The sequence below is a fragment of the Macrobrachium nipponense genome, chromosome 18 (genome assembly GCF_015104395.2).
Source record: "Macrobrachium nipponense isolate FS-2020 chromosome 18, ASM1510439v2, whole genome shotgun sequence".
Lineage (NCBI taxonomy): Eukaryota > Metazoa > Arthropoda > Malacostraca > Decapoda > Palaemonidae > Macrobrachium > Macrobrachium nipponense.
This window is the reverse complement of record NC_087211.1, coordinates 55,668,318-55,677,580: the sequence shown is the minus strand read 5'-3', so window position 1 is coordinate 55,677,580 and position 9,263 is coordinate 55,668,318. Positions and strand designations below refer to the sequence as shown.

At 37.2% G+C, this 9,263-nt stretch overlaps 1 protein-coding gene across 3 annotated transcripts in view; it reads right to left on the bottom strand.

Annotated features, from left to right (window-relative positions):
* LOC135197087 (phosrestin-2-like) overlaps window positions 1–9,263 on the bottom strand; it is a 265,329-nt gene that overhangs the window by 206,734 nt on the left and 49,332 nt on the right. The window contains exon 1 of one of the 3 annotated variants that reach the window (XM_064224043.1): window positions 4,860–5,016. The exons of 1 other annotated variant lie outside the window; for it this stretch is intronic. The gene's annotated coding sequence lies outside the window, so the exon portion shown is untranslated. Of the gene's footprint in view, window positions 1–4,859; window positions 5,017–9,263 lie in introns of those variants that run through there. One more of the 3 variants, XM_064224044.1, reaches the window with a different exon arrangement.

Sequence of the window (9,263 nt, the reverse complement as noted above, 5' to 3'; positions counted from 1 at the left end):
TATTCTTAATTCGATTTTTTCTTTCTTGTTAGGTTTACAGCCAAGAAAACGTGGTCGTATTCACTGCTTACATATTCATTCAATCAATCAATACTGATACCTTTAACGTCAACAACCATGAATTTCTCACAGATGAAAATCAGTGCATAAAGACGGAATAAAAAGTCTATCAACCATTTTTGTAGTCTTAAATTAAAAGTATCGTATTTGATGCATTCACAATAATTTTATACAAAGCACGAGATGCAAGCAATAAAACATCAAAATATCCTTTCCACATTTTGGAGTATAATCGAAATCACCGAGATGACGTCTTTGGTTAATAATAATTATCAATGAGCGACGCTCCCTCGGCGTATCATAAATTTCAATTGAGTTTTCTCGAAAGAGTATTACTACCTGGATCACCTAGGATGAAGTACTCCGGAACTAATAATCACTTTCGCCTAGCCAGGGTTAGGAAAATAATAGCAATTCGTTCATATATTTCGAAATGACTGATGAAATCTTAGTATTACATAACATTTTTTATGATAAACTTCGACAGTTTTGAAGGCTATTCAAACATCTACCAACAAACCTCACCAGAAGTAGATCAGGTCTACATCCACAATATGATACGGCAAAACAATGAGAAGGGAAAAACAAGTGAATTAAATAACACCCCATCATTACAAGCAGCAGTAACTAAAGCAAAATAATCTTAACCTTCGAGTATATCTGTGGCTTCTAAGCAGAGGAACACGCAATAAAGGAAATTGGGAGAAAATAGTATAGGAAATGCACTGAAATATCAGGGAAATTAAAATTATAATATTGATCAATAAACAATAAATTATCATCAGTAAACAGAAAATTCCCGGAAGGACTGGCACTAGAGCAGCAAATTGCCAAGTATGCTTATAAGTAAGAGCAAGTGAAAACAAATAATTTATTTAATCAGTCAACGGCATAATGAAAGACGTTGACAAGTATATTATTGAAAATATATTTTGACTTAAAAATTCACACACACATACACTGACATACAAGCATATGAACAGTACAAGTTAACGCTTGTTGATAAAATGGAATACAGAATGTAGGCCACAGGCCAAGCGCTGGGACCTATGTGGTCATTCAACGTTGAAAGAGAAACTGACACTAAGAAGGTCAGAAAGGTGTAACCGGAGGATAACGTCACAGTTATACTATGAAACAACTGTTAGGAGAGGGTGGAGGCAAGATGAAAGAAAGAATATCAATGGAGATACTGTAAGAGAAATGAAAGAGGCTGCATCTAGGGACTAAAGGGACGCTGCTACGACCCGTCAATAATGCCAACAGTGCACCACGTGAGGTGCACTGACAGCTACCCCCCTCCCCCCAACGAAAAACGCTTGTTGAATGGTAGAGGAAATCACTACGTTCGATTCCATCCTGATAAAAACTACCATTCCCTCATTAAGCAACTATACAACCTCCACTCGACTCTGAGATCTGTTTATGCTGCTGATAAACACCTTATACTTTGGAAGCTTCAATTTCAAGTCAATGACCCCTGTGGGCTTGGTTTGTATTTGTTTGTTTGTATGGTGTTTTTACGTTGCATGGAGCCAGTGGTCATTCCGCAATGGGACCAACGGCTTTACGGGATTTCCGAACCACGTCGAGAGTGAACTTCTATCACCAGAATTACACATCTCAAACTCCTCAGTGGAATGTCCGAGAATCGAACCGAGATGGCTCGCCAACACCATACCGACCACGCCACTGAGGCGCTCCTGTGGCCTTGGTCCTTATGAATAGGGTTCATCTGCTCAATAATATATAATAATATTAACACTTGATACTTTTTGGTCTGAAATTCTATTTTTACTTGCCCTCTTTGTTTTTTAGGTGTTTTTGTTACTTTTTAGCTCAGTTTAGGTAGGTCACGTCCGTGTTCTTTTAGTGATATTTTTTACACTTGCGTTTTTTGTAAGGTTTAGTGAGAAGTGTCACTTTCAGCCTTAATAAGGCAATACGACACGGCCAAACGCCGTCGGCATGTATAAACTGGGATTTGATGTACGAGCACCTTTTCCTGGTAGCCACTTTGATAGTTATTATGAAGCGTATAGCTATGTGACCTGTATATATATATATATATATATATATATATATATATATATATATATATATATATATATATATATATGTTTATATACAGACATTTGTATAAATAGGTATATAGTTGTATGTATGTATGTATGTATATATATATATATATCTATATATATATATATATATATATATATATACTATCTATATATATATATATATACCTATATATATGTGTGTGTGTGTGTGTGTGGTGTGTGTGTGTGTGTATGTGTGTGTAAGTTTAGTATAAGAAAAATTTCTTTATGCAAAATGACCACTAAGAACTTTTCCAAGTTGTCAGGGAAGAGAAATATTTCATTAATAATATTCCATGAGTTAAAGAAATTTAAAGGTTAGATTGATCAGATATATAAGAATAAACTTAGATAGTAAAAACATGATATCTGCAGTGTTACTGACATTATTGACGATCTAATAAAAGAGATTATCTTATATTAAATTAATATTTCCATTTTTCTATTTGGTTTAGCTTTTCAGAGCCCGAGCTATTATGCGCAAATTCACCGATGTTAACAGCAGGACTGCCAATTCATTAATACTGATATTTTCAAACATCGTTGCTTTCACATTCGTCCTTCAATTTCCATACATTGCATAGCCATAGTTCATATCAGGGCATCAGTTCTTCCTATAATAAGAAATTCAAAGGAAAAGCACCAAACAACCAGGACAGTTGCGTATTTTTAAGCAGAATGAAAAACCAACTGGAAACTGAAGATGGTAACAACAATGACTGCCCATCCCTTAGATGCTAGAAACTTGCCATAAGCCTCCGTTGTACTTCGGAGTAACTGAATGATGTCTCCCCTACCTACCCGGCCCCCACCCTGGAGGACGAACCGATTTGCAGGAGGAGGGTGGCAATGTCATGTCTTCCCTCCTGTCACCAGAGGGAGGACAAACAAGGTCCACTCGGGTTTTTATCATTACAGATTATACAGTAATTGAAGGGGAAGTCAGACATACCTTGTCATATCTGACAAATTCTTAAGGAACAGCGGACCTCACACCTCACCACAACCAACAGCATCACTCGAATAAAAGGGAAGACTTCTCAGTCCTCCTTAATACAGTTCATATCTCGGGAAGAAAACGGCAGCGGACACGTGACATCTGTTTGGAGAACACCTTCAGGCACTTCACATCTCTTGAAAAAACTCCCCAACATCTTGCAATCTGCGCATGACAATCCCTCCTAGTCCTAGACCGAGACCGTGAGAAAGTTGGCAGCTCCGGAAAAAACGCCTTCAAAGACGTCAGAGCTCATAAAGCAAACCCCTAAAGAAATATCCTCGTATTCTTTTTCTTCCACCAAGCCAAAGGCCAAGCGCTGGGACCTCCGAAGTCATTCATCGCTGAAACAAATTCACAGCAAAAAGGTTGAAAGGAGGAAGTTCTGAGTTGCACCATGAAACAGTTGCTAAAAGAGGGTGGAAAGTCAGGTGGAGGAAAAAGAATATGAACGGAAATACAGTAAAAGGAATGGAAGAGGCTGCAGCTACGGGCCGAAGGGACGCTGCAATGGCTGTTAGGTAATGCTTACAGTGTACCACGTGAGGTGCACTGAAATTTCATCGTATATGATCAACAGACTTCACGTCTTGAAAAGACCCGAGAGAGAGAGAGAGAGAGAGAGAGAGAGAGAGAGAGAGAGAGAGAGAGAGAGAGAGAGAGACTTGACATACAAGAAACAAATAGGCATCGTCTCCAGGAAAGAGAAATCATGGATGAATTTCATAGCAACATAGGCAGGAACTCTCCTGCATCAAAAGGAAAGATCCCAATGATATACGTATACTCCACGTGCGGGGATAAAACACCTACAAGTGTTCTTTTTTTTTTTTCGGCGTAGCGGGTTACAGTTCCTTTTGCAAAACGCAGCACCACGGAGCAAAGAAGCCTTATTCTCAATCTACTGTAATCTTCACTGAACCGTTGGCTGACAGATCGTTTCAATGTAGGCCATTCAAGGAACGGATTTAGAAGCGTCTGTGAATATCTGAATAATATTCTTTAGGAATTATTCAGTTCTTTCATCGGGCACGAACACATTGGAATGACATCTTCATCCCATTAATATTTACTGAAAGGAAGGTAATACCTAATCAGGCCAATAGGGAATGAGCTGCAATATATGTGTACACACACACATGTATATATATATATATAGTATATATATATATATATATATATATATATATATATATATATATTATATATATATATACACACAAATGTTCATATACTGTATGTATAATATATATATATATATATATATATATAATATATATATATATATATATATATATATCCAACATATGAGCTTGTATGTCTGCGTATGCATGCTTGGTTGAATCTATTACTGACATGCAAGCCTTACACCTTTCAATGTAATAAAAGGTTATCTTTTTAACGTAAAACGTTAACCAACAAATTCTGTTTCGTTCATTATAGTCCGTACAATCGCTGAGATGTTGATATAGTTATTGCCTCAAGCAACAGATCGTTTGCTACTTGAAAAAACCAATCCACCATGAAAATTTACTAGAGAATAAAATATACGTAAAATATTTTCATAGCATCACGGTAGTGGAAATAAGCGTAAAGCCACTACACGTATGATCTTCCACGATTCCATAAAAAAACAAGACTCGCATATCACGTTGCGGAAAACGAAGGCGGGAAAAGGGAAAACGAGACTTCTTTCTACTCACCAAAGGAGCGTTCGAGGTTCGACTGATCGGTAACACACACACCGAGAGACTGAGAGTGAGCCTTCACGGAACTAGAGACAAGACATCGAGGAGGAGGAGGAGGAGGAGGAGGAGGAGGAGGAGGAGGAGCGTGGGGGCGTGGTGAGGATATCGGAGAGCAATGTCGTCTTAGTTACAATAACTGACGTTGGAGTGCCAAAGCAAGTTCAGTAAAAAAAAAAAAAAAAAGGAAGGAAGGGAGGCGACGTCACGCTCTGCGAAAACGGAACAATGAAGTCGCCATCTAATCTTGAGATTATAGTAGCCGACTTTGGAACTGGTTTATAGAAGTTTGGCCGATTTATATACTTGACGAGTCGGCACTTTTACCCACGGCGTGAATTGTTTGCCCTAGACAGGCAATAGTGAAAAGTTGTGCGGCTTCCGTTGTGGGTCCGTGTTTCTCGTCGCCCTGGCTTTTCCAGAATTAACCCTTTTTTCACAACATTCAAATGACTGGTTGCCTATTACCAGGAGCCTCTTTTCTTTACAAGGAGAATAACAAAGGGCGGAAGAACCGAATAACGATGTTGCCTTCGTGGGGGATATAAAATATTGTCAATTCACGCTGCAGGAAAATCGGTATAAAATATATTATTATTATTATTATTCTTTATTGACAAAATATGACATATGCTGTAATACCATATTTACATTCAGTTTGCACAAAACAGTGATTTTTAATCTATAATACATTGACATGGTCATCTTCATCATAACTTTTCATCTAAGTATACGAAAATCGAACTTCATCAGAAAAAAATATTCGTTATTATATTAAAAAGACAATACTCAGTGAATAGAATGTATCTGGACCTCTGTGATTAGTTAACTAAATCCTTTCTGCTACAAGAAGTGAAAATATGACAAGAGTTCTAATATTTCAGCCATGATCTAAGAACGAACAACTGTGAAGTTTGATTGTTTTATCTCTAAGGATTCAAGCTTCTGTCTATGCACAGCACTTTAAAATCTGCCACACGGACGTGAATACATTTAATAACACATCCTTAGAATGGGAGGTACAGTATATCAAAACTGGCCAGGCTGCTTACAACTGTTTAATACAAAGACGTTTTTAATGTTCATTTTATGTCGACTGAATCATGAAATTCTTGCACGCAATACTACTGTCCTGTGTCACATTGCACTCTCTTGATATTCCTCTCGTTATTGCACCGAACTACTGTCTTGTTTTATTCTGAACACGTGTAGGGTTTAGTAGGGTTGCGATCGTATAAAGGTTACAATATGAAATTAAAAATAAAGCACTTGGCTATATAATCTCAATAAATTTTTTGAGGCACTTTAAACTCTTCAACTACGATTTAGATAAGAACACACACACACACACGCACACACACACACACACACACACACACACACACACATATATATATATATATATATATATATATATATATATATATATATATATATATATATATAAGGCTTTTTCCTCTTAAGATAGCTGCTGAAGGTGCTACCGTTCCCATTTTGAACGGTCCCTCTGGGGGAAGGTTGTACGTGCTCTGTCCTCCAAGCTGGTTGAGACAATAGAAATCGACAAACTATGAGACAAGTCAACAGACACTAGAAGAATATTAACGAGTTTCAATGACGTCTAAAGTGGCCTCCGTGACCCTTCCGTAGGAGAGGCTTAAGGTACCCCCAAGTACTCAAGACTTTTTAGACCTACATTCCGAGAGAAGCTCTTTCATCAACACTACCCAGTCTAGCCTTTTTTATCCTCAGCTTAAATAACTGACATCTGATGACTGTTGAAAAGTACCTTACATGAAAATACAAATAACCATTGTTTCATGAAAAAAAAGATATTAAAGATATTACTTTAATAAACTACACTTCACAAGAAACTAAAAAGAAAATGCCAAAAAGAAATAAACTATCTGCACATATAAAATATACTCCAGAAGCAGCTATCTCCTTTAAACAATAATTTGTAAAAAAAACGCGATTGCTAAAGGCAATGAAATAACGCTACAAGTATTATCTTGGATATAAAAGAATCCAATGGCCTCAAATACGTGCCGATTTACACCAGCTACGTCATAGTCACAAATCAGCGTAGATAGCGCCTGCCTTTTAAGCATGGTTGATCCAATACTTTACTACTGACCAACAGCAAGGGAGTTTCAGTAATTAAGTAGTAAAGAGAACCTGTAAACTTCACGGTATCACGAATAAAAAAACTATTGTCTCTCTAGCTAAGTAAGTATTGCATTCCACATCAAATATTGAGCAAATACGACGGGAACAAAACCCTTTCACGATAATAAGAACAATTCTTTGTGATCGATTGTTTTTATGGATTATTTCTTAATATAAGCGAAATAGTCTTCACTGACCTGCTGTATTTCTTATGTTTATTTTGAGTACTATGTATGTCCACCATCTCTCCCAGTCGGCTACACCTTGCCAATTACAAATTGATCAAAATGTGCGCATTTTAATAAGGAATTTTCGACCTTGCACTGCAGTTTATAAGGTCATATCTTGCTGGTACAGTTATAATTATGGTTGCTAGCGTCGCGGTATGCAGCTCAGATGTCGTGACTTCGCGCCTCACCCAGAGCGATGAAAAAATCACTGACTCTGTATCATGATCAGTTACTGCCGCAGTGTGCGTTCTGCGGTGGGAAGTTGAAACCAGCATTCTTTGAAAGCTAGAATTTCAAGTCAATGGCCCCTGTGTGCTTGTTCCGTGTGAATAGGTTTCATCTACTGATATTAATAATAATTCCAATTTAATGTTGTTCTTATCCCCTACCCAGGCTATGAACTGTGAAACTAGAAGGACCAATTCCGTAGGCTTTCAAGACTGCGTTCAAAATGAACTTAAGTGAATGGAGAAGGAATCCTCAAAACAACTGTTTTTACTTTATTTTTTCTATCTAAAATCTATGTTTTAAATGAGAACCAACTGTTACTGGGTTTTTCTAAAAAGAGAACCTCTACAACTTTTGTGAGATCAGGCGACTGCGAAAGGACACAAGCCAACAAACTTGCCAGATTCCAAGGGTGAGTTACCTCCAGGCAGGTTTTCCTTCATTTCAAAAATTATTTCAAAAGACTGCCAGAACAACAAGTACAAAATGCGCTTAAGAAACAAATTTTCTGTGGAGCGTGTAATGCTGTAGGAAACTTTCAGCCGCGGCCCATGAAACTTTCAGCCACGGCCCGGTAGTGTAGGAACGATCATGGCTAAAATTAACCTTAAAAAAAAAACTGTGGCTAGAAGGCTACAATTTAGTATGTTTGATGATAGGAGGGTGTATGATCAACATACCAATTTCCAGCCCTCTGGCATCGGTAGTTTATAAGATCTGAAGACAGACAGACAAAGCCATCTCAACAGAGTTCTTTTACAGAAAACTAAAAAAGTGAATAATGATTTCAAATAAATTTTTCATAACGAACATAGCGAATTATTCATCTTTCATCCCATCATGGAAATCTTGGCATATGGGACATAAATTAACCGAAAAAAAAGGAAGGAAGGAAAGAAGGCATATAAATTTTAGGCCAAAGGCCTGGCACTGGGACCTATAAAGTCATTCAGCGGTGGAAAGGAAATTCAAAGTAGGAAAGTTTGAAAGTTGTAACAGGAAGAAAACCTCGCAGTTGCAATAGGAAACAATTGACAGAGAGGGTGGAAAGTAAGCTGGAAGAAAGAGAATATGAACGGAGGCACAGCAGAAGAAATGAAAGGGGTTGCAGTTAGGGGCGAAGGAACGCTGTAAGGAGTCTAGTAAGTAATCCCTACAGCGCACTGTAATAGGTACTGTCGGCCAAAAAACTCTTGGCAGAGTTTCATAATTTTTCGTTCACCTGCCTAACGACTGATTCATGCCTTATTCATCTATTTTTCTTTTCAAAGATGGAAGAAATCATATGTATTGACGTTAAAAACAGTCACTCATATCTTTAGAACATTATGTTATGTTATTGTGGAAAAGTATCTTCCATATAGCAAAATTGGCGTGAACGAAACGAAGTGATAAAAAATGTCATATCACAACCATAGAAATACATTACCAAATAGATAGGAAACACCTATTACTAATAGTATCGCATAAACATAGTCCTTAAATTATTATTTCAATATTAAGTTGGAGGTAGTTGAGCTATTCCTTTTGTTAAATTTTACAGAAAATATTGGAATCTCACAAAATGCTATCAAATTTAAAAGAAAAAAAAGAAACCATATCCTAACAGTGTGAACCAGGAGACCTCACTCTATTGCTTTTGATGTTATGTGCACGGGAATCTAATGTCAATGTGTCATTTATCGGTCTAAGAAACATCCCTCGATGAGCGAGAGACAATTATTGCACTGCATTC